The 21,902-nt window shown below is 36.5% G+C and overlaps 1 protein-coding gene and 1 pseudogene across 1 annotated transcript in view; one reads left to right on the top strand and one right to left on the bottom strand.

Moving 5' to 3' along the window:
• Positions 1 to 21,902, bottom strand: part of COL19A1 (collagen type XIX alpha 1 chain) — a 438,272-nt gene that overhangs the window by 192,427 nt on the left and 223,943 nt on the right. The gene's annotated exons all lie outside the window — the stretch shown is intronic.
• Positions 18,873 to 19,858, top strand: LOC122753472 (annotated as a pseudogene).

Raw genomic sequence — 21,902 nt, 5'->3', positions numbered from 1 at the left:
CACTTCCAAGCAACTGTGGTGGGAAAGTAATGAAAGAAATCAAACTCTCATGTCAGAACATGGTTGAGAATTCAAATGAAAAGAAAACACATAAACCTGAGAAATCTAAATTATAGACTTTCCTTTATGAATCAAAGACAAGATTTCTACTCTGTTGATTGGACATAATTGCCTAGAAGAAAAATTTTAAATGGTAAAGGGGCTATGATTGAGATTGGTTGAGATCAAAGTTTCCTGATGCAACAGGAAATTTTAATCTGTCATTTTCAAATGCTTTATGATAACAAATACTCAGGTATTTAGAAACATTTAGATGATTTCATTAGGTTGTTGTGTTCATTCTTTCCTTCAACCCCATACAGAACTTTTGTTCAATCTTTCAAACTCATAGCCAGCAGGTTATCAGTAAAATAGCAAATTTCCAGGAATTCCCAGGAAACAATTTAAATCTCAGAATAGTCTTCTTGCACCAATTAGAAATAAATTTCTGATGAATAACACTGAAGAAAAACCACAAATCAAGAGAAATAGATTTTCTACTACCTAGGGACCTTAGTACAATGGCTGGCAATAAGCAATAATAAGAGTTCAGAGCAGAAGATGTAACAAAGTCTATGAGAACACATTAAATTAACTTAAATTCAGGAACTGTGAGGTCCCCCTTGTCACATATGCTCTCTAAGCTTGAGCCAACTTTTCCTTGGATTTTACTTGTACTAGTGGGAGACTATATGGCAGAATTTTGGAGGGATATTTTATACCAGCTGTTCTAACTCTAAGTATAGTCCCCTTTCTAAAAACTGAATCTGACTAACTAGTTGATAATAATGGGCAGAAGCTCACCAGTGGGGACTTGTGAGTTATAGTGCTAGTAAAACAACTTCCAACTCCTTGGGGCTATCTCTAGCACCTAAGGGGGATGTAGTAGCCATACTATAGGGAACTGACTTATAAATGTAAACAGAACTTGTGATTTTCACCTTAGAGCATGTGCTGCACAACTATGAAGTTGACTATATCTTAACAAGCCAGAAACAACTGTTTACCAATATAGGAGTAATTTTAAAATTAGATGTCTATCGATTAATTAGAGTGAAGGCTGAAATCCACACCAACTTAGAAGAAAGCAGAAATAATGAAAAGACTGAATTTAATTATAATAACTCCAATCTCACCTGTTCATACATGGAAATGATGATGCAAAATGGACAATAAAGAAAGAGACATTATATGTACTATCACTATTTCTTACAGAAGTTGAATTAATAAAGCTAAAACATTAAAAAAAACACACTTCAGTCAGCAAACATTTGTTCTCTTTTTCAGGAGTAACATGGCAGCCACAGACAGCACCAGTTTAGAATATAAATTAATTTGAAAAATAAAAAGTATGTTACGGAGAGGAAGGTAAAAGATTATTGAACAATACCATCTAACAAAACAGCCAAAAGCAGTGGAGTGGAAAATGAGTCTTTAAAAAGCTTGGTATGATACTCAACTAAGAAAAATCATTCTGAGAGTATTTATAGATGCAACAAGAGGGAGAAGAATAAGCAAACAAAACATGAAACATATCTGTGAGCATTTCTTCAGTAAAATATCATCATTGATGGCAATGAATTGCCACATTTAGGATCTTAATACAGTACTTATATTCTTAATATGCTGTAAGAAGAAGTGAAAATGACACTAATGCAGACAAAGATGGAAAGAATAATTGAAGCTTACTAAGTACAAAGAAGGCATGTCAGATACATTACCATTTTGAGTTATTGAGGAATCAACTTTCAAGAGATCTGAGAGAGGGGAAGTTATCAAAAGAATATAGAAAGAATCATGATCCCAACCAAAAAAGGTGACCAAGAGGATATTAATAACTGCTAATATATGCTTACTTTTCTCATCTATATAAAATCTTTAGGAGAAAAATTGTCAAGTGTTTTAGTGATATCTTTACTGGAAGCATAAGAACTAATATGCTACAAGAAATGATTTTCAGTGGCAGACCACAGTATCTTCATTTTGCTGTTCTGTGACTGGGCCTTCTTGATTGGTGAGTAGAATGAATGAGTGGAAACTTACCAAGCCCACTGTCTAGCTAAGACGCGGAGAAGACCATATTTCCTAACCAGTCATCCAGCCATTTGCCATGCTGACACATGCATAGAACCACCAACAACAATGGAGGTCCAAAAGGAAGAGGCATTCCCCCAGATGATGAGGTCCTCTAAATGCATCTTTTTGAGAATGGATCACATTGATTGCATCAAATCTTATAATACTATAGAACCTCCTCAATGAGGTCCAATAATTCAAAAAGAACAAATTATCCAGAGGAAAAAAGATGGATTAAAAATACAGTGTGTAGTTAGATGGGCAGCCCCTCAACTTAGTCTATCAACATAAAAATCCTCAATAGACAGTGAAGGGTAGAGTGGGTATCAAGGAGCACACATAAACAACAGGATGCAGAGATTGTATATGATGTATGATGGAGGGATCATTGCATTGAGAAGAAGGCAACTTGTAGTACTTGGTGACTGTATAACATTAGGCCTCAGTTCTCTCACTTGTAAAATAACACTTGTAGACAGGGGCTGGAGAGTATGATCTCTTAAGTTTCTTCCAGCTATAAGATAAGTTGTTTTATTACAGCTAGATCTCAGAAAAGGCCTTTCCAGTTTTCATCATGATTCTCTACAAAGACCTAAACTTTAAATATAAAGTTGATATTATCCTGTTTACACAGCACCAGAATATAGATGAGAAGTGTTAAATGTGTAAGGATGTATCACAATTACAACATTCATTATCTTATTGCTAATTAAATATAAAGCTTTAAAAAAACAAACCAGAACTGTGATTTTATCCCTATAGAGAGCTTCAGGTGAGAAACTTTCTTCACCAAAGCATATTTAGCACTTTCTCTAAAACTTATAGGATTAGGCAGTTGCTCAGGGGCATTGACATGTTGTATAATTTACCCAGCATCACTCAGCCAGTACATGTCAGTTCTCCTTACTATGTTTATTTTACTCTGGCCATCATTCTCATCTCTCTCCTACCACAACTTTGGACTTTGCCCCTGGGTTCAGATCTGATTGGTGAGCTTTCATCTTATCTTACTCTGAATCAGTCCTTCATGCCAATTACAAGCCACTGCCACATTATGCCACAGTTAGCTTCCCTTTTATGTCCCTCTTCCTGTGCTGTCTTTCTCAATTAGAATGTAAGCTCCTTGAAGACAGGGCTGTCTTACTTACCAATAATTGTATTCCCAGGCTTAAAACAGTACAGTAATTTACTTACAGACTTAAAAATTATCCTATCTGTCTATCTATCTATCTATCTATCATCTATCTATCTTCTATCAATCTATCTTTATCATCATCAGTACCTATCTCTGATGCCAGATCTCTATCCATTAAACCCCATTTTATCTTGCATGTTTATGTGTATATGTATATATGTGTATGATTGTACATATATGTGAGGTTTATGTTGCCCAAATAGATTAGGAACCTTGATTCTACATGTATATAGTCAGCAAACTCCATCTGGGGTTAAATATGGTACTTTACATTACTCTCTACCTAAAATAAAATGTTAAGCCAATAAAACTGCCTTTTCTTTATGAAGATACCTGAAGTATCATCAATAAAACATGCTTTGAGGGGGTTCCTCCATCCCCTAATGCTTATAGATTCCATTAAAACACCTATTTTCTCTTATCTTATTGCGCATGCCAGGTATTTGTGAAATGTCTGGTCATCCTTATATATACCTTGAATATAATTTGTTTGTACATAGTTGTTTACATGTTGTCTCCCCTATTAGACTGTGTTTACCTTTTTTTGTATTCTTAAAGAGCCTGAAAAATAGTAGGCATTTAATAACATTTATTGACTGACTGACTGATCAGTTGGACTTAAACCTGTGACTTTGACAGAGAATTTCACTCTGTAGGAATTGGTCCATACAGGGATTAAACCTATGGTTGGGCATCAGAGTCTAAAAAGGAAACTACAAAGACTAATGATTACAATGAACAGCATGTGAGTCTGAGCTTGCAACTGAACTGGTAACTAATTTCCTGTTTTGGCCAATTAATTCCCTATTGCTTATTCCTAGTATCACAGCATTCTTGCATTAAAGCTGGATGTGAACTGGAGGCCATCTAGTCTAACACCCTTGTTTTTTGTTTTTTTTTCCTTTGGTGAGGCAATTGGGGTTAAGTGACTTGCTCAGGGTCACACAGCTAGAAAATGTTAAGTGTCTGAGGCTGGATTTGAACTCAGGTCCTCTTGACTCCAGGGCTGGTGCTCTATCCACTGTGCCACCTAGCTGCCTCGCACCCTCGTTTTTATTTATTTATTTATTTTATTTGTTTATTTTGGTGAGGCAATTGGGGTTAAGTGACTTGCCCAGGTTCACACAGCTAGTGTGTGTCAAGTGTCTGAGGCCAGATTTAAACTCAGGTTCTCCTGACTCCGGGCCAGTGCTTTATCCACTGCAGCACCTAGCTGCCCCACCCTTGTTTTTATAGATGAGGAACCTGAGGCCCAGAGTTAACTGACTGACTGGCCCAGAGCTTGGATTCAAATTTGGATTCTCTGACATTAAATCCTGCCTTTTTCCCCCAGTGCACCATACTACCCCCTCAATTCAATTCAATTCAGTTCTTAAGCACTGACTATGTTCGTGGAAGAAAGACAGGGCTATAGTGCATGGTGCAAGCCAACCTCAGTCAGGAAGGAAGGCTTGTGGTCCAGTTCTGCCTATTTGACCATAGTTGAGTTACTTGATCCAAGCAACAATCTAAGACTACTTATGTTACATTATTGTTGCTCTATATAGGTAGAGGGGGTTTCCACACCAGAAATTCCTCACTCTGATTAACTCATAATCCAGATTTTCTTTTAAAGTATGTAAGGCACTCTGGTAAGCAATGGGGATATAAAGAGAAACAAAAATGCCTTTCTCATGCCTTTGATCACTATTACCTATCTCTTATGCCCTAAATGTATTTTTTTGTCTCATCCCTGCCTGCTTAAATCCATCTCTTCCTTCAAGTACCACTTCATCCACTAAACAGGTTCCAATTTAGTTCTTCAAGTGAAATGATCTTGATTTCAGAATTCTCTCAGCCCTTTACACCTGTGACAAACTCATCACATTCTGATTTGTTTTACAGTTGGTTGTGTCCCTGTCTTATTTCTTTGATTAGCTTGTAAGCTCTTTGAAGGTAGGAACCGTGCCTTATTCATTTTCATATCCCCTAGAGGAGAGTCAGGAGGCTGACTAACCCCACTTCCAGGTAGAAACCAGGGATCTTCAAATGGGACAATGTTACCAAAAGTCACCAGTATAAAAATCTTCAATCCAATGTTCTTTCTTGATATCTTGCACTATTTAATTAATTAATTTTTAAAAATTTATTTAGTTTTGGTGAGGCAATTGGGTTTAAGTGACCACATAGCTAGTAAGTCTCAAGCGTCTGAGGCCAAATTTGAACTCAGGTCCTCCTGAATTCATGGCCAGTGCCACCTAGCTGCCCATATCTTGTACTATTACTTAAAATATTTCTTTGAAGTGCATAAATGTAAATTCAGCAAACTTTTTTCAAGCTCCTAGTATGTGTTCATTTATTTATTAATTAATTTTAAGGCAATTCTTTACCAAATACTGTTGGGGTATTAACATATCAAATAAGTGAGTTCTTATCCAAGTGTTGGGGCTGAGGTTGGGAGACAAAGTTTTAATTGGTATTTAGTGACTAGGCCAAACTACCACAGAGAATAAAGAGTTACCAACATTAAGTGACATTTGGAAACTGGAACAGATAATTCTCAACGCTGCTATTAGGACTGTGCCCATGAGCCAAACCTCCTATAGAATAATTACCACTGCTGTGTAAAACTTGTTTTACAATTGGTTAAATATGACATTTGCTCAGTGGACTAGAAAATAAATTATGTCAAGGAAAATGCCACCAGCCAGAAAGATGCAATTTACACTAAAATTAATTTTGGTTGTTTTTATTCCACATTTAAATAATTGGCTGAATATTTCAGCACACTAGAGTAAAAAGGGAATATGGGGAAAGAATTCCTGCTAGCCTTTTTAAGCATATGGACTGCTCCATCTCACTTTAACCTAGTAGACATAACTTTCAAATAAAGTATGGCCTAAGGCAGAAAAATAGCAAATGGGTGGTCCTGGTATAATAGTTTTTGGGTGTATCTGCTGTGATAAAGATCATTCTACTTTGGTACAAAAGCTACTTCCTCTAACAGTATAATTCACAATCCATCTGTGCTTTTCTCCTTCTGTGGAATTTTTATCTATGTTCTTCCTTGGGGCCTACCCAATCAATCAACAAATCAATCAGTAAGAAGTTTATTTAGTGCTTACTATTGCCAAGTACTGTGATAAGCATTGGAGATACATACCTTAGAGGGGAAGGCTGGGGGTGGGGGGGTGGAGGAAAACCAATGAAGGCCTTTTATAGTAGGTGGAATTTAAAACTGAGTTTTTGAAGAAATTCAAGGATTCAAACAGATGGAGGTGAGAAGGGAGAACATCCAGCCTTGGGAGACAGCCAGTTCAGCAAGAGAGAAGAGAGAGAGTCTTTGCAATGCGTGCAAAAAAACAGCAAGCAGACTGGTATGGCTGGATTGTAGAGTGTGTGAAGGAGAGCAATGTATAAAGAAGACAGGAAAAGATAAGAAAGAGCCAAATTGTGAATTTCAGAATTCAAGAGCTTTGAATGTCAAAGACAGGAATTCATGTGTGATTCTGGAGATAATAAGGAATCACAGGCATTTGTTGAGCTGTGTGTGTGTGTGTGTGTGTGTGGAGAAGTAACATGGTATAACTTCTGCTTTAGGAAAATGAGTTTGCCATTTTGTGGAGGATAAACTGGAGTAGGGAGAGATCAAAGGAAGGGGATCAATTAGGAGACTATTGGAGCAGTCCAGGTAAAAAATAATGTGAAAGCCTGAATTATGATGGTATCTGTGTGAGGAGAGAAAAGGAAAAATATCAGAGGTGTCATGGAGATGGAAAACAGCAAGATTTGGCATCTGAGTGTAGGATGAAAGGATCGAAGGTTGTGAAACTGGTTTACTGGAAAGAGGATGGTGTTCTTGATGGTTATAGGAAAATTCAGAAGAACAATGAATTTGGGGGAGAAAGATGAGTTTTGTTTTTGATGTGTCAAGTCTGAGACATCTAATTCAATTATCTATGAAACATCTAATACAACATATCCAATAGAGAGAGAGTTGGTAATGTGGGACTGGAGTCCGCTTCCAGGTATGGTGACTTTATATGTTTACCCATACAACATATAAGTTATATCTTATTCCTTCCTTTTACTACACATGAATGGCCTACCTCCTTTTCCAGTCATTCCTTGAAGCTAGTTTTAACACCACCTCTTGTATTCAGTTTTTCTTTGGTAATATGCTGCTCTATTTATACCCATCATGCATCTCTCCACTGATTTTTGCCTGATCTGCAATTGTGAATATTTGAATATTATAGCATTACAATGAGTGGCAGACATAGAATTACTTAAAGAATACAGTATTATTGGGGCAACTAGGTGGCATAGTGGGTAAAACACCGGCCCTGGATTCAGGAAGACCTGAGTTCAAATCCAGCCTCAGACACTTGACACTTACTAGTTGTGTGACCCTGGGCAAGTCACTTAACCCTCATTGCCCCACAAAAAACAACAACTACTAAATAAATTTAATGAAAAGAATACAGTATTACAAGGATGTTATTTTGCTTCTGGGAGATGCTTAGATTTATTAAAAGAACTATGCAATTTCCCATATATAGTCCAACAGACTCTCTCCTATTGCATTTTAGGTCAAGCTCATTGTCCATTTGAAAGAATGCAAGCCCATTAAAAAACAAGAATAATTTCATTCTTTGCACTTGTATTCTCAGCACCTACCCTAGTGTCAGACATATAGATGATACTTAATAAATGCTTATTGATTGATCGAGCAATTTATATCTAAGATATATTTGCTGATGGGACTGAATCTCCATGTTGTCTATCCAAATGTCTATCATAGTTTGGATAATAAGTAATAATAATAATAAGAAGAAGAAGAATAAGTAACATTTATATAATACTTAGTATGTGACAAGTACCAAGTAATTTACAATAATTATCTCATTTGATTTTCACAACAACCCTTGGAAGTAAGTGCTATTATTATCCCAATTTTATAGATGAGGAAACTGAGGCAAATAGAAGTTAACTGACTTCCCCAGTATAACACAGCTAATAAGTGTCTGAGGTTAAATTTGAACAAAAATTTTCTTTGCTCCAGTCCAAATGATCTATCCACTGTGCCACCTATATGCTGATCTTTATCCACTTAGGTTTTTCCTGGGTGGATTTTTATACTGAGCCCTTTTAAGGCAGCATAGATATCATTTAGGAAACTGCAATATTTCATTGCACAGGAGACAATACTGTCAGTGCAATATCTTCCTAAAACAGGAGCACCTGAGGGACTTCCCCCTACATGGGAAATCTTTCTTCCATTTGACACAAAACTCAACATTCTCCATTACTGTAGCAAATGTCTTCACTGAACATACATCTCCAAGATTTGTGCTCTATTTATTATTAATAACGACAAGTATCTCAAAAGCCTATACCAGCTTTAAAGTGCAAGGAAGTGTCTCTCTGTCCCAGCAGTTCATGTTGCAAACATATAAGTTATTATAAATTGTCTCTGTTTCCTTCTCCTAGATCCTTATGATCCTAGGCAAAAGCAAGAATACAAAGTTGAGGTGAAGGAGATTGGGTAAAGAAGAGATTCAAGGAGAATGTTCCAATCTTCACAAAACAGAAGGACCAAATTTTCATACTTTGAAGTTCCAGGAAGCATTTCTGGTATAGCAGACGCTTGCTGCTCCTTTTCCTCCCCTGTGCTGCAGAAGAGCAACACATGCAGTTTTGTCATTAGGTTACCCAAAAAAAAAAAAATGTTCTTTGAAGCTATCCAGTACTAGACCCACAGCAGGGAATCACATACACAATCTCCCACAGACAAAAGGGAGGAAGGAGCTGAAGGAATTAGGTAAAAAATTTAAAAGCTTTTATTTGCTATCTAGCAAAAGGTAACCCATACCATCTCATTAATTCATTTTTCCTTTTCTTAAAAAATAGCTTAAGCTGTAAAAAGCTAATTAAATCATTAACATATGGCAAGTGTTAAAATATCATTAATCACCTTTAATATTCTAGTTTAGCAAGATAAATTTCAAAACACAAGATCAGGGATCAAAAGAGACTGCAAATTACACAAAATATTAGATACTCTTCTAAGATATGCTACTGGCAAACATTTTAAATGTAGTTATATTAGAAACTGGGCAAATTGAAGCAAAAGAAGATTCTATTGGTTTCATGTGGTATCTGTACATTTTTTAAAAGATTAAAAGTTTAAGAAATTGAAGAAAGGAAGAGTAAAAATAAAATATTTTTATGTATTTCAGGGGAAGAAGAAAATACAGTCTGAAACACTTTCAGCCCATAAAACATTTCAAGAAATTCCACATCAGCATATATATTATAAATAGCTTTGTTTTTAATGATCTGTTGAATCTCACAAACTTATATATGCATATATGTTTATATATGCATATATATAATTGCAATCAAATGTCTCAAGGGAATTCTGTAATACTAATGGGAGTTCTGAACACTCATCCAGGCAAATATTTATATAATTGGAGTAAAGGATCATTTATTTACCATTTTATCAACTAAAATTTTCTTTTCAATGACAGTTCAAGCATTGCCAATACAATGATACTTAATTTTCAAAATGCTAAGTCTAAGTAGCAAAAATTAAGGATTCCTGGATTATTTTTAGTATAGTTTTAGTGGTAAGTGTATCTTGTATTACAGTACTTTGAAAACTTAGGATCGGGGTTTAGTCATGGTCGTTTGAAATCATCTTGTCCAACTCCCTAATGAAGAAATAAACCATGTTATGTCTACTGCTTGCCCAAGATCATATAGGTGATAAGTATTAGATTCAGGATAGGAGCCTGAGTCTTTTTATCAGAAATCCAGTATTTTAATTGGCTGTCTATATATAGTATTACAGTAACTTTTTATTAATCAGAAATCCAAATAACTAGAGAACCCTACTGAGTAACTTGAGCACCCTGTTCCCTAACTATGATGTTCTTTCTCCATTCCTCTGCATCACCTGGTTCTGCATCACATGGAGTCTATGCGTATGGGACAGTATTAATGCTTGGAACATTTCAGATACTCTTTGGCTTTTAGAAATGGCAACCGTGGTGCAGATGTTCACTTTAGTGAACATCTCTTCCTTCCTAAACTCCACTTTCTAAAAGAGTGATGATGCCACTACTTCTTTCACGAAACTAAATTGATGTTTGTGGCTGACTGAGTAAAATAATTCTAAGTCATCTTGATATGAACATGCTCCTAAGAGACCTTGCTTAGAAAAGTCTATGAGACATTGTGGCATACTTAACAAATCTCAGAGTGCAAAAGAACTGATTAAAAGATCTGAGAAAGGTTCATTGGTTTGTTAATTTTTGCAATTGTGTTTGTGCTGGAAAATGTGCCTAATTATTGAAAATGGTGTGGCAGGAAAAGAAAGCAAATATATTGCTTGTTTTTAAGCAAGAAAACCTATTACAGGTAATTAGATTTGAAATTGAGTAGCAAGATAAAAGAGAATATGGAGGTGGAGTATGAGGGAGATAATTAGGAATGTTATGAGTCTTTAAAATAAAAGATTAAAAATGAAAACTCCATCCCACTAAATGCTTTGGGGAATTCACTTTTTTTCTCATTCCTTGGTTTGATTTTGTATACCAGAAGCTCTCATAAAAATGTATTAGACACACTCGTCACACAATTCTGGAAAATAAAAAATAAATGGAACGGTGAACTATTTTTCATTATAAAATTAGTAGCGTAACTTCTTCAAAATTAGTAATGCTTGTGCTGTCTCCATTTTACTTTGAAAAGGTTTTGTCTCTATAGCAACATCTGTGAATGCAGAAAGGAACGTACCACTGTCAGACCATCGGTTACCAAAAGAAAGACGTGGTCTGTTTTTAAAATCCTATATAGTTAGTCAGACATAAAATATATGTCAACCTAGCAATACATACAGCCTAGAAAAGGTCTTTTTAAAGTGATATAGGACCATTTACTTTATAGTAAATCACTCCCTTGTCGCCCATGAGTTTTGTAAGTGTATTTAATTAGAAACCTTCAAAAATTGCATGTCATTTGAGAAAAACAAATGGCAACTTAAGGCATGCAAACAGAGATATAAAATGTGAAAATGATGAAAATGAAAACAATTTTATTTTGGTAATAGTCTACCCAGATATCATTTATTTTAGACTAATAAAATTCATTTGCCCACGAATTAGGAATTCTATTTTGGCTGAATGGTTTTCTATATTGATAAAAATGAAATCAGATAGGTCATTGGTAGAATTGCACTGCTAAAGTGCTATTTGTATTTCATGGAGGAGCAACGTATAGCAAAAATGAATGCAAAGATGTTCCACAGTTCTACCAGCTTCTTGTAGTATCTAGGTCAACTCTGTGAAACTGTCCCTCTGTCCACTAACCTTTCCTCTCTTCCTTCCACTTTTTGGGGGGGGGGCGGGGCAATGAGGGTTAAGTGATTTTCCCAGGGTCACACAGCTAGTAAGTGTCAAGTGTCTGAGGTCACATTTGAACTCAGGTCCTCCTGAATCCACCACCGCCACCTAGCTGCCCCTTCCCTTCACTGTGGAATTATCTGTGCTTACCATTCATGGAGATATTTTCTAAGAAGGAAAAATTCTTATGAGATTGCTACTTAACCTCTGCTACCCCAAAATTTAAAAGGATTTATTATCTCACTAACCTGGGAGTTCCCTCTGATGATGCTAATCACAACCCATCCTGTTCTCAGTCTCCTATAAATGCATCACAGGGGGTTCACCCAAAATGTTGGTGACCTTCCTAATTTTTTTCTTACATTTCTAGGATACCAATGGAACACACTACCTGTCCACCTGTCGTCTGTCTCCTTCCGACATGGTCAGTTTGTATATACATCCTTAATTACATCTTTTACTCTTGCTCTTCTTCAAAGTTACTAATTGGTTGTATGGTGGGACCTGATTGCAGCATCCAGAATATAGAAAAAAAATCCAAACCAAAAAAACACAACAAAAATCATTGATGTGGTATCTGCACCATGGCCATTTTATATAAGATGAACAAACATTGCTTGTGGTTGCTATTATAGCTTTGTTATCAGTGAGTAATAGATAAATTACTCTGAGGAAAAGTCTTTGTCACTGTATACCATAATAAAAGCTGGCATTTACATGACACTTTGAGATCTGCAAAATATCTTCTACGTAGAAGCAGTTGTGTGGCCCAGTGTGTAAATAACTTGGAGTCAACCTCTTTCAGCCTCAATTTCCTTATCTATAAAATAGGAGTGATAATAATAATACCTATCTCATAGGATTGAGTGTGAGGATCAAATGAGAAGATGCATGTATAAAACGTCGTGCTATAAAATTGTTTTTGTTGTGATGGTTCAGTCATTTCAGTCGGGTCTAACTTTTCTTGGCCCTGTTAGGGGTTTTCTTGGCAAAGATATCGAATGGCTTGCCATTTGCTGCTCCAGCTTATTTTACAGTTGAGGAAATGGAGTCAAACACAGTTAAATGACTTGCCCAGGATCATACAGCTAGTAAGTGTCAGATATGAATCCCAGGCCTGGTACACTATCCACTGTGCCACCTAGTTGCTCCATTATTAGTTTATTCTTTTTTTTTTTTTTTTAGTGAGGCAATTGGGGTTAAGTGACTTGCCCAGGGTCACACAGCTAGTAAGTGTTAAGTGTCTGAGGCCAGATTTGAACTCAGGTACTCCTGACTCCAGGGCCGGTGCTCTATCCACTGAGCCATCTAGCTGCCCCATTAGTTTACTCTTATTGTTATTCTTATTCGTTTTTATTCTATACATCTGCACCTCACAATTTTAAAGATGAGAAAACAGGTTCAAAAATGTTAAGTGATTTGCTCAAGGTCATACAGCTAGTATTCCTGACACCAAGTCCAGCATTCTGTTCGCTATATTATCCAGCACCAGAGCATCAGTCAGCATTAGGATCATCCATTTGGAGCTGGGATAAATCTTAGAAGCCATCTATCTAATACAACCTTGTCATTTCACAGATGAAAAAAATTGAGGCCCACAGAGAAACTGAAGGGTAAACAGTTGTTTAAAAAAATGGACTCTAGGATTGTCCTTCTAGAGCTAGAAAGGGCTTTAAAGAGTATCTAGTCCAATATTATCATTTCACAGATAAGGAAAGTAATGCTCAGGTAAATTAAGTGACTTGCCCAAGGTCCTATAGATAGTAAGTATGAGAGGCAAAATTTGAACCCAGATCATCTGACTGCAGAGCCAGTCTTTTCTTTTCTTTTCCCTGAGTCACAGAAGCTCCTTGTCTAACCCTTCTCATTGATTTTTCTTGATTTAATCCCTTTTCTTTGGTACTTCACTAGATTTCACTGGGCATAAGAATATTAAATATGTATCTACATAATCCCCTGTCAGTCTTTTTCACTGACTCACAGACCGTGCTAAATGCTAAAATACTGGACATAAGCCATATTAAACATATGATTCATTTAAACAAGACTATAGTGATTTTGCAGTGCTTTTATCAACAAACATTTAACAAACATGACTAATGAGAATAAATATATTATGCTGCATTCCATTTGGTAAACACAATTAATAATTTTCTTAAATGTTTATTATACAGAGTTCAGTTATTTTCAGTCATGTCCGATTCTCTGTCATCTCACTGAGGGTTTTCTTGGCAAAAATACTAGAGTGGTTTGCCATTTCCTTCTCCATTTCATTTTACAGATGAGGGAACTGAGGCAAACAGGATTAAGTGACTTGCCCAGGGTCACACAGCTAGTAAGTGTCAAGTGTCTGAAGCCATATTTGAACTCAGAAAGATGTGTTTTCTTGACTCCAGCCTCGGTACTCCACCCACTACACCATCTATCTGCCTTATTATACAGAGTAAAAAATTCAAATCAATACTGATAAATATCTTTTCTAACTTTGCTGAAAAAGTTCAGGAAACAGATATAGATTTTTACAGCAAATACCACAAGGTGGAACCTAAGTACTAATTATCAAGTACAAGAAATGCTCCCATTACTGTTGTATTAAGTTCTGTATCTCAAAAGTACCTCAATACTTTGCTCTCTGCTTACATAATTTAAAGTAGGAATCCCTGACTGTTCTTGGAACTGTGACATTTGACTTTTTTTTTTTCTTTTTTGCAGGACAATTAGTGTTAAGTAACTTGCCCAGGGTCACACAGATAGTAAGTGTCAAGTATCTGAGGCAGGATTTGAACTCAGGGCCTCCTGAATCCAGGGCCACTGACTGCTTTATCCACTGTACCACCTAGCTGCCCCCCACTTTTGACTTTGAAACCTCTCTGCACCCCAAAACTTTCCTTACCACTTCCTGGGAAATCTATCATGTCATGGCATTTACATTTAATTTGGAATAAAAACTTTTTATAATTAATTTGTTTAGAAAATCTCATGATATCCTTTGAGAGGATTGTAGATACTTTTTTTTTGGTCATGAAACTGAAATCTGGTATACCTGATTGAATGGCTAACTTGGTAGCATTCAAAAAAGCAATGTACTGTAAAAAATAATCAGTCAGTAAACATTTTAATCCTTGATAACTGATTTTTTTTATTCTACAAAAATCATGCAACTAATACAAAGCATTAATCTCTGGGAACTAAAACTCAGGTTGGCATACAGCAATGCGTCAGGGAAATAATATTAATTTATAAGATAGTGTCCCTAATGAATGGGTTACTTTCTCCCTAAATAATGAATTTGCTTGTGTTTAATATAGCATCTTGGAGGATGATCCTGGAAGAGGAGGTATTAGTGTAGAGTAGAATGTGTATAGTAGAAAACGCTTGCAGCCATTCCACCCTCTTAAAGTCCTCCTGCTGTTAAGTGCATTGTATTTATAAGACCACCTCTTGCTAGAGCACCTGTCACCAGAGCACTCTCAGTGTACTTTAGACTTGATCTGCTAGCATGCCTATGAGTTAAGTAGAAAGAAGATATCTTAATTTTTATAGATTATGAGACTTGAATCTCAGGGAAGCTAAGTGTTTCTCCTAAGACCATGGGTGATATCAGTAAGTGCAGGAAAGAAAGCAGAGATAAGTCCTACACCATTGCCCTACTGACTGGATAATGCTTGTTTCTAGATGCATGTACAGAATGCAAAGGACACAGAAAAAACACACAGAGGTCATTAGCAATGTGGGAAGAGCATAAGAAGACTGGCTATATATAGTCATAGATATGATTGAATTTCAGTCTTAGAAATAAATAAATGTAACAAGAAAAATTAGATTGAACTTTGCTGGAACTATTAATAGTCCCCTTCCCTGAAAATAAACAAATCTAAATATTGATAAGATATTTTAAAATTGACTACAGATGTTCCTACAGATATGGAACTGGGAAGAGTTCTGCACTGGGAGATAGGAACCCTGTGGTCTGGTTTTAGCTTAGTTACTCATTAGCTATATGAGGTAACACAAGTTGTTTAAACTTTTCTGGACCTCAGTTTCCTTATCTTTATAAAGAAGGGATTAGACTGCATGATCTCTAAGACCTCTTATTTTTTAATTTCATCACTTTTATTTTAAAGACCAGACCTGTGATTTTGTTGGCATAAAGAACTCCCAGTAAGGAGATTCTCTCTATCAAAGAAGGTCAACAATTATTCTATAATCTGGGGACACTGACGAGATGAGTGATTTACCCAAGGTCACATAGTCAGGATGTGTCAAAGATGAAACTTGAACCCAGGATATTCTTACTCTGCTTTCTAGTGCAGTAGATGGAGTACTTGACCTGGAGTAGGGAAGAACTAAATTCAAATCTGGCCCCAAACTATGTGACTCTGGGCAAGACACTTAAACTGTCTATCTTGGTTACTTAACCTCTGTCTGCCTCAGTTTCTTCATCTGTAAAGTGGAGATTATAATAGCACCTATCTCCCAGGATTGTGAGGATCAAATGACATAATATTTGTTCAATGGTCAGCATTGTCTGCACATAGTAGGAATTAATACATGTTTTTCTCCTTCCTTATTTTCTTCTCTATTCACTATACCCCCACGTCTCTTGTATTGACTTGAAGTCAATAAATTAGGTTAAACTAACACAAGATTTTGTCTAAGTCCAAGGACCACAGTTCTTCAATTGATCATGGATGGTGTTCATCTCACTAAGCAGGAAAGGTCAGAAATATAACTGTTTTCAGGTAATTTTATGAGTGCAAGTGAGATATAGGACAACTCAGGATTATATCCAACTATCTCTAAGAAAATTAGAATCATAGGTTAAGAGTTAGCAAGAGCGGGCAGCTAGGTGGTGCAGTGGATAGAGCACAGGCCTTGGATTCAGGAGGACCTGAGTTCAAATCTGGCCTCAGACACTTGACACTTACTAGCTGTGTGACCCTGGGCAAGTCACTTAACATCAATTGCCTCACCAAAAAAAAAAAAAAGAAAAAAAAAAGTTAGCAAGAACCTCAAAGTTCAATCCTCTCATTTTACAGAAGAGAAAATTGAGGCCTAGAGAGAGTAAGTGCCTTGCCCAATGTCATATAGGCTATAAGTGAAAGAGTCAGGATTTGAATCCATGTCCTCTAACTACAGATCCAGCTCTCTTTTCACTGTACTAATCCTTTATAAATATAAATATAAAACTCAAATACCTGATAGATACAGTTGATTACTTTCTCTGGGTCACACAATTAGTTTCTTTATTAAAGGAGGAATTTGGATTAAAGTCACTTCTAGCTCTAGCATTCTATGATTCTCTAATTCCTTTTAAAAAATGGAAATTTCATTTGTAGCCAGAATTCAAGAATTCAAAAGAATATGAGGATATTTAGGTTCATTGTCTTACCTAAGCATTATCGGAAATAATTTCTTTCTTCTTAGAAGACCGTTACCCTTCCCCCCCCCCCCCAACTCCCCTGTATGGATCTCCAAAGGTAATGCTTCTATCCAACTATTCAAATAAGACTCAGGTACAAGTTCATTGACTTGGTAGTAGTTCCTTTATTTGCTATTTGTCTTTTTTTTTTTCTAGTCATGAAGAATTTGGAAAGATAAAGGAGTATGATCATAAGATCATAGGTCCAGAGTCAGAAGGGATGTGAGACTATGGTCAAGTCACTTAACCTAGGCAACTCTCTGAGACTATAAATTTAAGAGGAGATGCATTGGTGGAGGGCGTTTCCCCCAGGAGTTTCCCATACTAATGAAATTATAGGTCCAGTCCTTATCCCTTGGTACGTTTTCATGGAATGTTGTGCAGTCTAAGGACCTGTGTCATTGTCTTTTTCCTGTTTTGGACTGCATTCCATAAGACCAATGTTTTATATCTCTTCCATTAGTGGGCAAGAAATACATGTTTACTGAAGGAATGAATGAAAGTATCTCTTATTTGACTTATAAAATTAAATTATTTTCAATCCCATGTGGTCTAGTATTTGTCTCTCTCAAAGGCTGAGATTCCTTTCTATCACTGAGGTTCTTGGCTTCACTTTCCTTGTGGGCATGAAGGAACATTCTCCTTGCATACTTCATACCACTCTGGGCTAATTTAGCTTGTGACAGGGGAAACTACAGCCCTCACTGCTTTTCCACAGCAGGTGCTTCTGAAACAAAATTAAAGCTGTTTATCAGTTGCTTCAGTATGTTAAGGCTACTAGGCAAATTTGTGGCTGGAAGCATGAGTTTCAAACCTATTTTCTTTTAAACATGTTTTTAGTGATGGAAAAATGCATTCAGTTTTTCAAAGCATAACAAAATGGGCAGAATTTTCTGCACAAGCAGGGAGGTGTAGTGGATACAAAGTCCCTCTTGGAGATAGGACACCCTCTGCTCAATCTACCTCTGTGTGATTCTAAAAAAATCATTTAGCTTCTCAGTATCTAGGAACCTCTCAGAGACTAAAAGTTGTAGATGGGCATTGATCGATAGAAGTTTCTCTACTTGGGAGGGAGTTCTTATAATAATGAAACCACAGGTCCAGAAAAGAGGAAAAAAATATATATATATACACACACATACACATATGCACAATACATATATAGATATATATAAATGTGTATGCATATATATGTGCACATACAATATGTATATGTATATACACACATATACATATATATGTATATATGTATACATGGAACCTTATTTTCCACAGACTTTAATTATAAAATTAGAGAAGTATTCCTCTAAAAAAAAGGTATGTGACCAAATAATACAGTTACAATTAACAATGCAACAAGCTTTTAAAGTTAAGTAAATATCTGAAAATTTGAGAAATTTGGGAAAATCAATAAGGAAAAGATTTAAATTGAAAAGAGAAAACACTTTGAAAATATCTACAAGCTAAGGTGATGTTTGTGTAATCTTATGGTGTTGTCATGAAGAAAAAATCCTTATTGGTTTTTGGATATGACTAGTTTGTAAACTCTTCCAACTACCTTATTTCATCTATCTGATCTGATATTCATAACAACTGCTACACAATTTCCTTTTGTGTTCCTCATACCACATTTATCACCTTCTTTCCTGACAGCAGAAACCATGGAACACTGACTAAATAAAGTCTGAATTTGCTTTTAATATGTGAGTCCTGGTGACAAAAATGAGGACTGAAGTAGGAAAAGCAGGCAATGGACCTGGCTGCAATTCCTGTGGGAGTCCTGGGCCTGGCAAGGATCTCTCTGGAGTTCTATCGGATTTCTGAGAAGAGGTATCAGCCTTTAAGAAAGGTGGCAGAAGATTTTCAGGAGAATATAGGGCTCTTGGAAGCAGGGACTTTTTATTTTGGTCTTCGTATTCCCAGCCCCTGACACAACACCTGACATGTGACAGAGGTTTAATAAGTACCTACTGAATTGAACTGAATTTCTTCTCTTTTGGTTGTTCCCTGCTCTGGTTCAGGTCCTTCAATATAGGCTGGCCTTAACAAAATATAACTACAACAACTCACATTTACACAGCATTTTAAGGATTATATAGTGCTTTCTTCCCATTAACCCTTTGAAGTAGGTAGACATTGGTACCCTAGCTGTTCTAAGCCCTGTCTGGTGTCCAACCAGCTTGAAATTGGCTGTGGGATCAAAATGGCATTAGACTTAAATCAAACTTGAGTGAGGCAGCGCGCGCGACACGCCTTCCCGACTAAGGAAGACCCGTGGGCACATCAGCCACCACCATGGGCGTATCGGCAAGCACCGGAAGCACCCCGGAGGTCGAGGAAATGCAGGAGGGTTGCACCATCACCTCATCAACTTCGACAAATATCATCCAGGTTACTTCGGGAAAGTGGGTATGAGACATTACCACTTGAAGAAGAACCAAAGCTACTGCCCAACTGTCAACCTTGATAAGCTATGGACACTGGTCAGTGAGCAGACCAGGATTAATACTGCCAAAAGCAAGGAAGGGCTTGCCCCTATCATTGATGTTGTGCGATTGAGGTACTACAAAGTCCTAGGAAAAAGGGAAACTCCCCAAGCAGCCAGTCATCGTGAAGGCAAAATTCTTCAGCAGAAGAGCAGAGGAAAAGATTAAGGGTGTTGGTGGAGCTTGTGTCCTTGTGGCATAAAACCAATGTTATCAAATAAAACAAATGTCTTTATTAAAAAAAAAAAAACTTGAGTGAAAAAATTTATGTCATTTCAATGAGACTCCATTCTCCGAAATTCAGTTTCTGTAACTCTAAAAAATAAAGGTGTGTCCAAATAAGAAATGAACAGTTAGTAACACAACAAGGTTTTAAGGAAAATGTATGAAGAGGTATGGATAACTTGATTAGACAAGGTCACAGAACTTTAGTTAAAGAACTTTGACTTTTAGTTGAACAACTTTAGTGAAGACAATAAAAATAAGCAGAGCCTGAAATCTCTTAAGAAATCCCATAAAATAGTCATAATGTAAACAAAGAATGACCCAAACATATTTTGAACAAACTAAATAGCCACAAACTTTATGACTCCAGGAAGTTAACAGTAGTTTGGGGAGATCATTCTGCAGAATGCCCTTTAGTCATGTGGCTGCCACATTTTTCCCACAGTTACACAACTAGGAAGCATCAGAGGTCAGTTTTGAACCTTTGTCTTCCTGATTACAAGCATAGTCTATATCTGCTAGTTCACACTCCAACTGTGTATAGTGCTTTAAGATTTATAAAGGTCTGGGCAGCTAGGTGGCGCATTGGATAGAGCACTGACCCTGGAGTCAGGAGTATCTGAGTTCAAATCCGGCCTCAGACACTTAATACTTACTAGCTGTGTGACCCTGGGCAAGTCACTTCACCCCCAATTGCCTCACACACACAAAAAAAAAGATTTACAAAGGTCTGTGGTCACCATAACCCTGTAACTGATATAGAAGATAAATATTATTATTCCCACATTACAAATGAGGAAACTGAGGTATATAAGTGTTAAATGACTTGCCTGTGGTCATCTAGCCAATCAGTGTTAGAGCTGCATTTCAAACTTAAATCTATTGACTCTAAGGTCATTGTTCTTTTCACTATATTATAGTGCCATATATAATGGGGGCAGGATTAAAATTTACCATAATGGGCTTTTATTAGGCTTCTATTGAACATTTTTTTTTGTTTTTGTTTGAGAGGATGTTCAATACATAAAATCCTGTTGGAACTTTACAGTTCAATTCTGTTTTTCTGTTCCTTTTGATTTCTTTATGATAAAAACTCATGGGGCAGCTAGGTGGCACAGTGGATAAAGCACCAGCCCTGGATTCATGAGTACCTGAGTTCAAATCCGGTCTCAGACACTTGACAGTAACTAGCTGTATGACCCTGGGCAAGTCACTTAACCCTCATTGCCCAGCAAAAACAAACAAAAAACAAAACAAAACCAAAACTATTTGGTATGACATAAAGATCTTGCCATATTTTAAAGATGCTCTATATTTGCATAGATTTATATAATCTGTCAATTATTAGAACAAGACACCTTATCTCCTGACTCCAGGTCTTTTCACTGGCTATCCACTGTCCTTAGAATGTTCTCCTTCTACCTCTCTTCCTCCTGGTTTTCCTGGATTCCTTCAAATCCCAGCTAAAATCCCACCTTCTTCAGGAAGCTTTTCTTGACTTCCGTTAATGCTAGTATCTTTTCTCTGTTGATTATCTCCAATTTATCCTGTATCTATCTTGTTTGTACATAGTTCTTTGCATGTTTTTCCCCATTAGACTCTGAGCTCCTCGAGGGCAGAGATTTTCTTTTGCCTATCTTTGTATCCACAGTGCTTGGCACAGTTTGGCACTTAATAGCATTTTTATTGACTGATTGATTAGAACATGAATTTATTCACTCCTTTATTTTGATTTTCTTTTAAGCACAAGACAAAATGTACACAAACTAAGTTATAGAATGAGCACTTTCCCCACTGGCATCCCCAAATTCCTATTTAGCCAAGCAAAACAATAAAATTGTGTCCTATTACAGCTCAGATACTTGTCCCATAAAAGGAAGGAAATAATTAGATAGAACATTTATAAACTTTATAAAGAACTCTTTTCAATTTGCCATCCCAAGACAAATTCTGATTAGGATCTCATGAAATTGCTAGATCACCACACAGTTGCTAGAGTGGCCTTGTCCCTGTCAACTGGAGAGCCACAGTGAGAGGAGGAAGAAAACATGGATTGGGCATCCTAATAG

Source organism: Dromiciops gliroides, chromosome 4 (genome assembly GCF_019393635.1).
Source record: "Dromiciops gliroides isolate mDroGli1 chromosome 4, mDroGli1.pri, whole genome shotgun sequence".
NCBI classification, from domain to species: Eukaryota; Metazoa; Chordata; class Mammalia; order Microbiotheria; family Microbiotheriidae; genus Dromiciops; species Dromiciops gliroides.
The sequence above is the reverse complement of the archived record's forward strand: the minus strand, read 5'-3'. Positions and strand labels throughout refer to the sequence as shown.